Source organism: Lissotriton helveticus, chromosome 9 (genome assembly GCF_964261635.1).
Source record: "Lissotriton helveticus chromosome 9, aLisHel1.1, whole genome shotgun sequence".
NCBI lineage: Eukaryota > Metazoa > Chordata > Amphibia > Caudata > Salamandridae > Lissotriton > Lissotriton helveticus.
In genome coordinates, this window is record NC_136070.1 from 590,099,934 (window position 1) to 590,112,531 (window position 12,598).

At 47.9% G+C, this 12,598-nt stretch overlaps 1 protein-coding gene across 1 annotated transcript in view; it reads right to left on the minus strand.

Moving 5' to 3' along the window:
- EEF1G (eukaryotic translation elongation factor 1 gamma) overlaps positions 1-12,598 on the minus strand; it is a 68,719-nt gene that overhangs the window by 28,768 nt on the left and 27,353 nt on the right. The window lies entirely within an intron of this gene.

The window sequence follows — 12,598 nt, forward strand, 5'->3', positions numbered from 1 at the left end:
TGAAAAAAGTTACCACAGATGTCCCAATCATTTTAGGGAAACCACTTCCAGTGCTCCTATATGCAGACGATGCGGTGCTTATGGCCCGCACTCCTAACGCTCTTCGTCTGCTTGTACATAGTTTTGTTAAGTTCATGGAGGATCTGGACTTTCAATACTATACAGTTAGGCACAGACAAATTGGAATCTGTCCCTATATTTCCGTATTTAGGGTTGGTTTTCGCTGCGAACGGCTCGTGGAGTGGGCATTTGGCCCACGCCACGAGCAAGTTCTCGAAGGCCAACAACTCTGTTTTGAGTCTCCCCCGCCCAAAGAAAATAGGTGCCACTAAGGCTATTTTAAAGATTTTTAAACTACAGTGCTCACCTGTTGCCACGTATGGAGCAGAGGTATGGGGATCAAGAAACAGCCTCTGCATCCAAAGGGAGGAAAATCGCTTCTGCAGGAAAGTGTTGGGTGCACCGATCTCCTCATCCAATTTCATCGGTCATAGTGAATTAAATCTTCCACATATAAGGGATTTTATTAGAGCAAGACCTGCACTTTTCTGGATTAGAATCTGGAGGAATGATGCTGCTGCTCTTACTCAAAATATTATAAAGGACTGCTTAAGTAGTGATCACGGAATGAGGATCCCATGGTTGTCCGAAGTTTTTAAATCACTAAATGAAGTTGACAGAGGCACTTTGTTTATCGATCCCATGACTATAGAATTAAAGGATAAAATTGAGGTCAGAAATGCGCTATATGCACTTTGCAATAGTGAAAGGCTAAGAAGTGAATCGCAAAAATCAACTGTAATGAAATATATAGGAAATGGACTGTGTAGACAGACTTTGCCGCCCTATCTCTCCCTGCCTATGACCAGCTGGGAGAGATCATTATTGTTTCGTTTAAGGGCAGGCACTGTAAAATTTATGTTGTCCTTTCCACTAGGCTATTGTCACAGTACTGATTCTATCTTATGTCCCTGTGATGGTGTGAGTACTCAGGATGATTTGCACTTTTTATTTTTCTGTAAATTTTATCTTAAATTCATTAAATGGTTTTTAACTCCGTATTTTAAAAAATCCAGACCACTGACTCTCAAAGACTCATATAGTATGTTGATTGCTCTGGATAGTGATGAATTAACTTTCCGCACCAGTTCTTTTTTAAGATTGGCCATACGAGCACGCAAGACGATGGAAAATCCCTGAATATAGTAATCAGTTTTAATTGTGTCATTATAGAAATGTAGCATATTGTTCTGAAATATATTGTATTGTCACTGTATGGAATGTAATGTCATATGTTTATTTTTACTAATCATTTGTATGTATATATATTATCATGGTTTGTTGACGTTATGATCGGTACTTTTATGAATTTTAAGAAATTCGAATAGAGGTCTTTTGAACTTGAACTGACTGTTCATTTTGCAGTCCCCATACGTTGGTTAACTCGTCTGTCAGTGCACCCAGCCATTTCTAATCAGCCAACCCAAACCCGCAGATAGGCTCAAGTGACTACCAAGCCTTTTACACAAGTACTAGAAGAGAATTGCCCAGTTCCGGAGCATAGCATAAAGGTGCCTATTTCAGAGTAGTAGAGTGGATTAATGGCGCACTAGATCAGATTGTGCCAACCACTGGACATGTGATCAAAAGGCAAACCCTTGGTTAAATGGTTCATTGAAGAACTACTTATTTTTTTAAGAAAGGCTGCAAACTGTTAGAACGCTTTTGGCATAAAAACTATGATCCCTGCAACAAGACCCAGTATCGTTCAACCTTGAAAAGCTGCCACCAGCAAATTAAGATTGCGAAATGAAATTTTTATTTAGGGAAAATGTATACAATGCAGAATGCATCCTACAAACTTCTACTTGGTTCGTATTTCGGCAGTGACGGCTCTTCTCTGAGCCAGGCACTTTTTAATCTGTATATGCGCCTCTTAGCGGACATGGTCGAGCGATATGGCTTCCTTACTGGTTCATACGCGGACGAGTTACTCTGTCGCAAAAATCTGCCGACTCTGCAGCAAGACTTAGCTCATGCTTGACAGAGAACAGTATGGATGAGTCATAGCCGTCTCCGACTTAATATGGGGTAAAACAGGTTCTCATCATCTGTAAACAACTTTCCATTTGGTTCACAGCGTGGTGGCTTGATACTTTAGGACGTCTTCCAACGCCCAAGCCCAAACTAAGAGAAACAAGCATTGGCATAGCCAATAGGTCTCGCCTTTGGGACATTAGAAGTGTTTAGCCATGCAACAGTATGTTGCACCAAGGGTATTGTGCTGCATAATTAAACACTTGTAAGGTCCCAAAGGCGAGACCTATTGGCTATGCCAATGCTCGTTATAAAAATTATAAACACTTAAAACCGCATAAGTATCTTCCTATGCACACCTATCCTTAAGCCCCCAAGATGCATAAGATAACGTCGCTGGCAAAAGGTAGGTGAGACCTAAAAACGGGCTTTAAGTGTAAAATCCAAAAAAATATAAAGTATTTCACAGAAAGTTTTCAAATCTCTTTCATATAAAGCAGCAATCATTTTTTGTTTTTTAAAAAATGGTCTATGCAGTATCTATCATATTCACGCCTTACACCTCAGCCTGTCGCCGTTGGGCTGGTCACCATGGGGCGTCAGGATGCCTCGTTCTTCCATAAAACTCAGCCATAAAGTCACAGGGGCGAGTCGGATGTTTACATTCCAGTCAGACAAGGCACAGGCTCGGCTGGTGTGTAAAGTCAACAGGCAGCTCTAGTCAACGGGCGACCGTCCCGCAGCATCCTGTGTTTCGAGACCTTGTTACCGGTGCTAGTCTAGCCCGGCCCCCGGACTGACGTGCAGCTCCCGACTCCTCGCTTTAAGACGGTGCCCTGCACAAAGGTGGCTCAGCCCAGAGAGGGCAGAGAGCGCCTGGCCTCAGTCAGGTGGTGCAACATTTGAGATGAGCGCACGAGCCAACAGAGCAGCCCACAAGCGCACAATGGGATGGGCATCGGAACAGCACACTCACCAACCTTGACTCCACACCTTCCGCCTCAGTCGCGGAAAAACAGGTAGTGAAAACAACAACCTTGAGCGTGAGAGTCCGAATCAGAACACTGCATTTCTCGTTGCAGCTGTAGTAAAGTGTCAGGAAATTTTTGCTAACAGGGACCAGACACCCACATCGTTTCCCTTGCGGGAGCGAGCAGCGGCACCATCTGTTTTGAAGATAATCAAAAGCAGATGGCGCTGCTGCTCGCTCCCGCAAGGAAAACACCAAACGTGCACAAGTTGGAATACAAAGCAATGCAAAAGGTGCACGCGTTTATTCAAAAGTAGTGAGCGATGACAAAAGGTCCCCTCCTAAGCAGCAATTGCGCGCTGCGTAGGAGAGACCTAAAAACACAAGGACAAATACAACAGTTCCGGAATCAACCTCTAGATGGCGGAATAATGCCCAGCATGTGAATCCAGAAAAGATTCACACTGCGAAACATTGGTCCAGTCCCTTGTCACATCTAGACTGGACTATTTCAACGTGTTATATCTAGGAATCTGGCAAGCATGTATTATGCAACTCCAGATGGTACAGAACATGCATACTGCTGAATTTGACCAGACACGTCATCAGCACCTGCCTTAGCCAAACTGCACTGGTTACCTCTGAAAGAACGAGTTTCCTTTAAAGCTCTCTGCTACAGAATTCAATGGCAAAGGTCCTAGCTACCTGCCTCCTATGATCTCAGCCTACTCACCATAAAGATCTGAGATCAGCCAAAGACTAGCTACAACTCATCCCTAGATTTGAAAAACGTGCTTATGAGGATGCTAGTTTAGCTTTAATACTGAAAAATTGGGGATTTCACAAGTTAGATCTCTTTCCGGAAAAAAAGAAATGAATATGCTACTTACCAGTATGCATCTGTTCTTGGCATGTAGGGCTGCTAACATTCATATCTATTGCATAGATCGCCGCCTATTGTTGGGTCCGGATGATTGCACATTGTTGTCCTGGAAGAGTCTTCGAAGTATCACGAGATAGGTGGCTCCTCCCCTGGACTACAGTGCGCATGGGCATCGACTCCATCCCCAGATTGTTTTTAGCCATTGTGGCAGAGATGGAGTGAAATAGTGTAAAGGATGTCCATGCTAATGATGAATGCAAGAGTATCTGCAGTCGCTACGGGCACCGGGGAGGAGGGCGGGCGATATGAATGTTAGCAGCCCTACATGCCAAGAACAGATGCATACTGGTAAGTAGCATATTCAGTTCGAGGCATGTGGGCTGCTAAATTCATATCTATTGCATAGAATACATAGCAGTCCCTCCATTAAGGGCGGTTGCCCGTGCCAGCTGCAGAATCTTGAAAAAGTGTCTTGAGAACAGCCTGTCCTACAGCTGCTTGCTGTTTGGAATGCACATCAACACAGTAATGTTTGGTAAATGTGTGTGGTGTAGTCCATGTGGCTGCTCTACAAATGTCTTCCAAAGGAATGTTCCCCAGGAAAGCCATGGAGGCCCCCAACTTGCGTGTGGAGTGCGCCCTTGGGGGTATTGTTAAAGTACGCTTAGCCTTTTGATAACAGATTTGAATGCACTTAACAATCCATCTGGCTATTCCTGCTTTGGAAATGGGGTTGCCTTTGTGCTGCGCTGAGAAGGCAACAAAAAGTTGTTGTGTTTTCCTAAAGTGTTGCGTTCTGTCAATGTAGTACATCAACGCCCTCCTAACGTCCAATGTATGAAGCATTCTTTCAGCTACCGTTTGTGGGTTTTGGAAGAATGCGGGCAGGTCAATAGTTTGGTCGATATGAAACTGTGACACTACCTTAGGAAGGAATTTGGGGTTAGTGCGGAGCACTACCCTGTTTGAATGTATTTGGATGAATGGCTCTTGGATTGTGAGCGCTTGCAGCTCACTAACACGTCTGAGCGATGTAATAGCAATGAGAAAAGCCACTTTCCATGTTAGAAATTGAATTTCGCAGGAGTGCAGTGGCTCGAAAGGTGGACCCATCAGCCTAGTGAGGACCACATTGAGGTTCCACACTGGAGCTGGTGGTGTTCTTGGAGGAATGACTCGCTTCAGTCCCTCCAGGAAGGCTTTAATGGCAGGCACCCTGAAAACAGAGAGATGCTGCCTATTCTGGAGATAAGCCGCTATGGCGGATAAGTGTATCCGAATGGAAGCGTACGCTAGATTGCATTTGTAAAGATGTAACAAATAGCAGATGTTAGGAATGGATGCATCTAGCGGGTTGATATCGTGGTCTGTACAGTAAATGACAAACCGCTTCCATTTTGATGCATAGCAAGCTCTGGTAGTGGGCTTTCTTGCCTCCCGGATGATGTCCATGCATTCTGGAGGCAGGTTGAGGTAGCCAAATTATAAGACCTCAGGAGCCAGATCGGCAGATTGAGCTGTTGCGGATCTGGATGCTGAATGTCTCCATGGTTCTGCGTCAAGAGCCTGGATGTGAGATGCAGCCTTTGATGCGGTACCACGGAAAGTTCTAGAAACGTGGTGTACCATGGTTGGCGTGCCCATGTTGGAGCAACCAGGATGAGAGTCATCGAGTGTTGCTTTAGCTTTCTTGCCACCAGCGGAATGAGAGGCGCTGGGGGAAAAGCGTACGCAAATTTGCCTGACCAGTTCATCCATATCGCATTCCCTTGCGATTCCGGGTGAGGGAACCTGGCGGCAAAGCTTTGGCATTTTGCGTTTTCCCTTGTGGCAAACAGGTCTATCTCTGGATGACCCCACTGCTGGAAGTACGGGTGGAGTACTGATGGATGTATCTCCCACTCGTGCATTTGATGGCTGTATCTGCTGAGCAGATCCGCCATCTGATTGTCCTTGCCCGGGAGGTGTTCTGCCATGAGGAAAATGTTCCTCTGAATGGCCCACTTCCACATGCTCTGAGCCAGATGACAGCTGTGGCGAGTGAGTGCCTCCCTGTTTTTGGATGTAGTACATGGCTGTCATGTTGTCCGTCTGGATCAACACGACTGTTGCACAGATGTACTTTGAAGGACTTTAGCGCCATGAAGATTGCCATCAATTCTAGGTAGTTGATGTGCAACTTCTGTTGCTGGGTGGACCACAGTCCCTGCACAGTGTAGTGGAGCACATGGGCTCCCCACCCTTGGAGAGATGCGTCCGTCGTTAGGATAATCTGTGGCACCGGCTCTTGGAACGGTCGTCCCTTGCAAAGGTTGTGTGGATTCCACCAATGCAGAGAGTTGTATGCCCGACCGGTCACCAACACTAGGTCTGTTAGTTGTCCCTGAGCCTGTGTCCACTGATTTGCCAAGCATTCTTGGAGCGGACGCATGTGCAACCTCGCGTGCGGGACTATGAAGATGCAGGAGGCCATCATGCCTATCAACTGCATGAACACTCTCGCTGGTAGGGAGTGTTGCGGTCTGAACCTTTGGATCAGCGATTGAATTGTGTCGACCCTGACTGGGTTTGGCTGAGCCATAGCAGTCAGGGTGTTTATTGTCGCGCCCAGATACTGCCGCACATGGGCTGGTTGAAGGTGCGACTTTGGGTAGTTTAGCGAGAACCCCAGACTGTGAAGGAGGTGAATAGTGTGGGACATGTCCGCGGCGCACTGTTGTTCAGACTTTGCTTGAACAAGCCAGTCGTCTAGGTACGGGTAGACATGTATGTTTTGCCGTCTGAGGTGCGCCGCCACTGTCGCCAGACACTTTGTAAACACTCTGGGGGCAGTAGTCACCCCGAAGGGTAGGACTTTGAACTGATAGTGCCTGTTTTGAATGGTGAACCTGAGGTATTTTCTGTGGGATGGATGGAGTGGGATGTGGAAATAAGCATCCTTGAGGTCCAAGGTTGCTAGGAAGTCCCCTTGGTTTAGCAGGGGAAGAATTTGCTGCAGTGTCAGCATGTGAAAGTGTTCTGACAGTATATACACATGTTGAGAGGGCGTAGATCCAGAATGGGTCTGAGGGATCCGTCCTTTTTTGGGATGAGGAAGTACAGGGAATAGACTCCTGTTCCTTCCTCCTCCACTGGTACGAGCTCGATTGCGCCTTTTTGCAGCATCACCACAACTTCCTGCTGCAATAAGTGCAAGTGCTCTGCCGACATAGGACGGTGTCTTGGGAGAATGTTGGGAGGAGTGGATGTTAACTCCAAACAATAACCGTACTGGATAAGTTTTCTCACCCACCTGTCCGTGGTGGACGGACGTCCAGACTGGCAGGAACTGCTGGAGTCTCCCCCCGACAGGTGTTGGATGGTCGGGGGGCAGTGACAGAGAGTCACTGTTTGTTGGCGGCAGATGAACGGGAGTTGTTGATCCCTCTGCCCCTGCCTTTGGCACCGTTACCTCTGTAACCCCCTCTACCCTGCTTGGGGTACGAGGATTGTGCACCACTTTTTGCGAATTGTGTTTGTTGACCCAAGTGTCCTCTGGTAACACCACGTGCTCCTGAGCGACGAAAAGTGCTTCCCCTGAATTGTTGAGACTGAAGCGCCCCCATGGACTTAGCAGTCTCATTGTCCTTTTTAATCTTTTCCAGGGTGGTGTCAACATCTGGACCAAACAGTCTGTCTGGATTGACGGGCTGGTTGAGTATTGTAGTTTGAATATCGGGTTTAAATCCAGATATGCGAAGCCAAGCTTGTCGCCTTAACATGACGCTAGTGTTAATTCCCCTAGCCGCTGTATCAGCCACATCAAGTGCACACTTTATTGCTGCGTTTGAGATGAGCTTTCCCTCTTGTATGAGCATTTCGGCCCCTTCCTTAAACTGATCAGGTAGGTGTTGAAGGAGCTGTTCTAGGGTGTCGTAATGCGCCCTATCGTATCGTGCCAATAGTGCCTGTGTGTTTGCTATACGCCAGATATTGGCAGCTTGCGCAGCCACCCTTTTGCCGGATGCCTCAAGCATTTTTCGACTCCTTGTCTGGGGGAGGAGCTTCACCCGTTGTTTGGGAGTTCGCCCTCTTGCGGGCATTGGCGACCACCAACGAATCCAGAGGCAACTGTCCCCGAATATATGCAGGGTCTCCAGGTGCTGGCCTGTATTTCTTTTCGATACGTGGGTTTACCACTCTCGCCCTGGTAGGTTCTTTAAAGATTTCTGGTGCATGTTTAAGGACACCTTTGAGCATAGGAAGTATTTTAACTGTTCTGTCTGAGACAGAGAAAGTGTCAAACAAAAAATCCTCCTCTACCGGGTCAGCATGCATGTCCACATCATGATTTGCCGCTGCCCACTCTATCAAAGCATTAAACGCTGCTGAATCCTCTGTTGGTGATGTACGTGCCCCAAACCCCTGTGGATCTTGTACCACCTGATGTCCACCTTGGTCCCCAGTATCGCCATATGAGTCCAGTTGAACATCAGGGTCATTGTCAACTGGGAAATTGTACTGGTCATCTTGGTCATCATCCTCTCCACCTGATTGGTTGGGGGAAGGTGATGGACTCCTTGGTGGTGGCAGAACAGGTTCAACAAGGGCAGGAATGTCCTGTGCCGGCCTTTTCTTTTTCAGTGCAATGACATAGGATTCCAGTGGTTGGGAAGTGATTTTCCTTTTGTAGAGGGTCAATTTCCCCGTTTGGGCATCGATGTAATGCTCCGATTGGTCTTCAGAGGCGTGATGTTGATCCAAGCTTTTGTGCGTGGAAGTGTCCGACGTGTCAGCGATTTTCGGCACCGATCTGGGTGCAAATGCCTTCGGTGCCACCTTAGGTGGCAGAGAGTAGAGAAGCTTGGTCGAGGTCTTCGGAGGTGTGTCCACCGATTTCGGAGCCGACGGCGTGGGAGCCGTTGACGACAAAGTCTTCTCCCGAATACGTTTGAGAGAGTCGGTGACCTGCTTAGTGAAGGAAGCAGAGGGTTTAGAAACCGACGGCCGATGATCGGTAGCGTCGGAGTCCCTCGGTGTCGACGACTTTTCCGCCGACGAATCTTCGTTACTAACGGGTCGCGGCTCAGTTGCAGCCTTTGGCGCCGACGCCGTTGCTGCCGATCCGGCATCTTTGTGCCGATGCGTAGTGCCCCCTGTCTTCGGGTCGTGGCTTTTAGTTGACTTTGACTCGACTGTGCGCTTACTGGTAGGCGCCGCAGTGGCGGCCGAAGGCGTGTCCACAGTCTTCGAGGTCCGCGCAGGAGCAACTGTGCTTGACACTTGATGGACGTCCTTCTTAGAGGATGGTTCCTTGGGCACCTTTTGCGGCGCTGTCGACTCGACAGCCTTCTTAGACTTCTGTGGGCCGGAGGTCGACGGAGTCGATGAAGGAGCAGGCTTCGCTATTTTTTGTTGTACGTCGGCCATTTTAGGTTTTGTCGAATCCGATGGTTTCGGTTTGGATGGGACGTCGGCCATCTTTGGTGCCGTCGAATCCGAAGGTTTTGGTTTCGATACGTGTAATGGCGGCTCCGCTTGAGTGTCCGTGGCCGGGCCAGAAGGCGGGGCCGGGGATAGCGGTGCTGGGTCGTGGGTAAGGCCGAGTGGCGATCCCGTGACCTGAGCCCGAGTCATGTAGCTTTCGGGGCATAGCTCTTCCTCTGAGCTATCTTCCGCGGCCCCATAAACTTCTTCGTCGCCCCCTACCTCCTCGACGTATTCAAGGTCCAGGGCCTGTCCTTCGACTTGTTCTTCGGGCTCTGCCTCAACCTCCGTCGACGGTGGAGAAATCTGAAGATGATGGCTACCGCCTTCTTCTGCGGGGTCGTCGAATATGTCGTCGGGTGCCGGGGCCGCTCTCTGGGCCTAGAGGCACGCCGATGCTTGAGCGTCTTCTTTGACCTGAATTTTGAACAGGCCATGCAGTTTTCCTCGTTGTGGTCCGGCGAGAGGCATTTATTACAGACCGGCTGAACGTCGATATGTGGTTATTTGGATCCACAGACGGGGCAGAACTTGAACGGGCTCCGCTCCATGTTAAGTTCGCCCGGGTCTTGCTGAGACAAGAGGGCCTCGATGTCTGAAGAATTACTCTACTCCGCAGAATTCCGGCTCCGAGAGTCGGAGGATGCTCGAGACCGTACGCAAACAATACCGACGCAGGCAACGAAGGCCTTTTGGCCTTAAGAACAAAGTTTTTCGGTTCCGACACGGAGACGTCGAAACCACACCCGAACCCAATGGCGGAAAAAAACAATCTGGGGATGGAGTCTATGCCCATGCGCACTGTAGTCCAGGGGAGGAGCCACCTATCTCGTGATACTTCGAAGACTCTTCCAGGACAACAATGTGCAATCATCCGGACCCAACACTAGGCGGCGATCTATGCAATAGATATGAATTTAGCAGCCCACATGCCTCGAACACATGGCTAGTTCGTTCCATCTAGCTTGGCTCTCTCGCTTTAACGCTCAAAAAGGAGGTACTGCACCTCAGCACTGGTACAAGTCTATGGACGTATCTGTGCTCTTTACAAAACACATTATTGGTGATGAAACTTTTCAAACACTTACTGCAAGTCACAGACCTGTATTTAATCCATCATTTTACTTGCCATATCACCACAATTTGTACCCAGCCATATGCAAATCAGTCTTGACCCTGCTCCCATGGGAACAGTCCAGCCCACACTGCCAAGCCAGATCCTCCCTGGACTAGAAACAAGCATTCTGGAAGGTATCACCCCATTCAGCAGCCAGGCTAGCTTGAATCCAGTGGTGGAGAGCAAGGGACCCACATCTGGGAATACCCTTAGCCATTTAGGGCGCACTAGCAACATCAGAAAATAAAATGGACAGTGATTAAACTTTTCAAATACCCACCCCAGTCACAGACCTGAGTGATACCCTGAAATGAGTCCCAGGATGCTCATTTCCAGTCCAAGGAGGACATGGCCTGGCAGTTCAGGCTGGACTGTTTCCATGAGAAGCAGGGCCACGAATGATTTGCATTCAACTGGGTCCAAACTGGGGTAGCATAGGGAGCAAAAGAAAGACTGAAAAACCCTGATCTCGACTGGGAATAAGTTGTTGAAAAGTTTATGAAATTTTAAACACAACAGGGTAATGTGTGTACTTCTGGATTACGCTAGTTACATACCATTTCTTCTCTTGCACCTTTATGTCATCTGGCAGAAGTATGCTGTGCGGATACGTGACGTTATCAACCTGGCGGGGAAGGCTTGGCAGAGAATAGGTGCACGTCAGGGTAGATCATAGTGCCTATAATTATCCTTGGGACTGGACCCCATTCAGGGGTCATAAAGAGGACGCTCCTCAAAAGGTCAGAGTAACAATACACAGATGTCAGAAGACACTGGTGGCATTAAAAGGGCAAAGAGTATGGGTGTCATTATGGTGGAGGAGGGTAGTGGCGATTGCCTGGGTGTAGGTGATTGGGTTGAAAAGCTTGTAGCCTTGTCCTTCGGATGCCTTTGTGAATCTAAGTCTTGCTCCTTCTCAAAGGTTAACCTCAATTTCTTTGGAATTCGGGACTCGATAGTTGTCAGGCGCACCTGGGATGGCTTTGCAGTGATCTTGCCAGGCTATGGGTGCATTAGGAGGCGCTTATGCGGCTCTAGAGCTCCTACACCTGCTTTTCCAGGATGGGGGTCTTAAGATTTCTCCAATTTCTGCATCGTGGGGGCCCTCAGACGGTGACCGTGCTTCTGAAACAGAGCGCGCGCTGCACCCTTCAGCCAAGGTGTGAGTGGACAACTGTTGTAGCTAGACACCCTTCACTATGAGCATGCTTTACTTAAAAGCCTCGTATTTTTGCGGACTCTAGGCAGAGGGCAGCAGTGACCCAGAGGCTGTATGTTTATGCCCGCCTGCTCAATACAGACTCCAGTTAGAGTAGGCTCTGCCTCAGCCTGGTGACAATTTGCAGAGTGGGGTTTCATTGCCTACTTTTGCTATGATGTGAGCTATACTCAGGCCCTTGGAGTTTTGTCCAGGGCCCTGCAGGATTTGACGCTAAGGATACCCCACTTTGGTTTTCTCCCTCGGATACGTTTGGGGACAGCTCTTCAGGGACAGGAGTCGATTGGTCCGCCGGATTTCCATCTCATCCTCCTCGAAGCAGACAGTCTAGTCCTCCAAAAATAAATGAACAGCCTTCACATTCAACACCAACCAAGAAGTATTCCAGGCTGCCTTATGTATCTGCTGCCTGAAGCATTAATTGGGCGTTTCCATTAAATTTATGAACCATCTAGCCCAAATGCAACCGGGTAGCTTGAAAAGAAAATTATGATTGCAGAGATAAAAATTACGTCCAGTTTTCAGTCTACTGTAGGCATTAATTTTTTTATTTTTTTATTTGAAAGGTAATCCTTCAAGTCAGTAGAATGGGAGAATCTTCTAATCAATCGGATTTTGATCAAACTGCATGTTTTTGAAAACTAAAGAATGCCTTTATTTTCAGTTTCTGATGGTAAAAGGACAAGGAAAGATTTGAAACAAAAATACCAAATAGCAATATACTGTCAATTAAGCAACCCGCTCAAGTCCTATTTTTTTTAGGATTTTAGCCATTATTGTACTTGTCAACCAACAGCTGTCCCGGGTGATAACGGCTTAAACCTGTAGCAGATGTGATAACACGGCATCTACAGTTCTAGGGCTTGCACAAAAGCAAATCCCTAGAGAGGACAAGTCTGCGGAAGA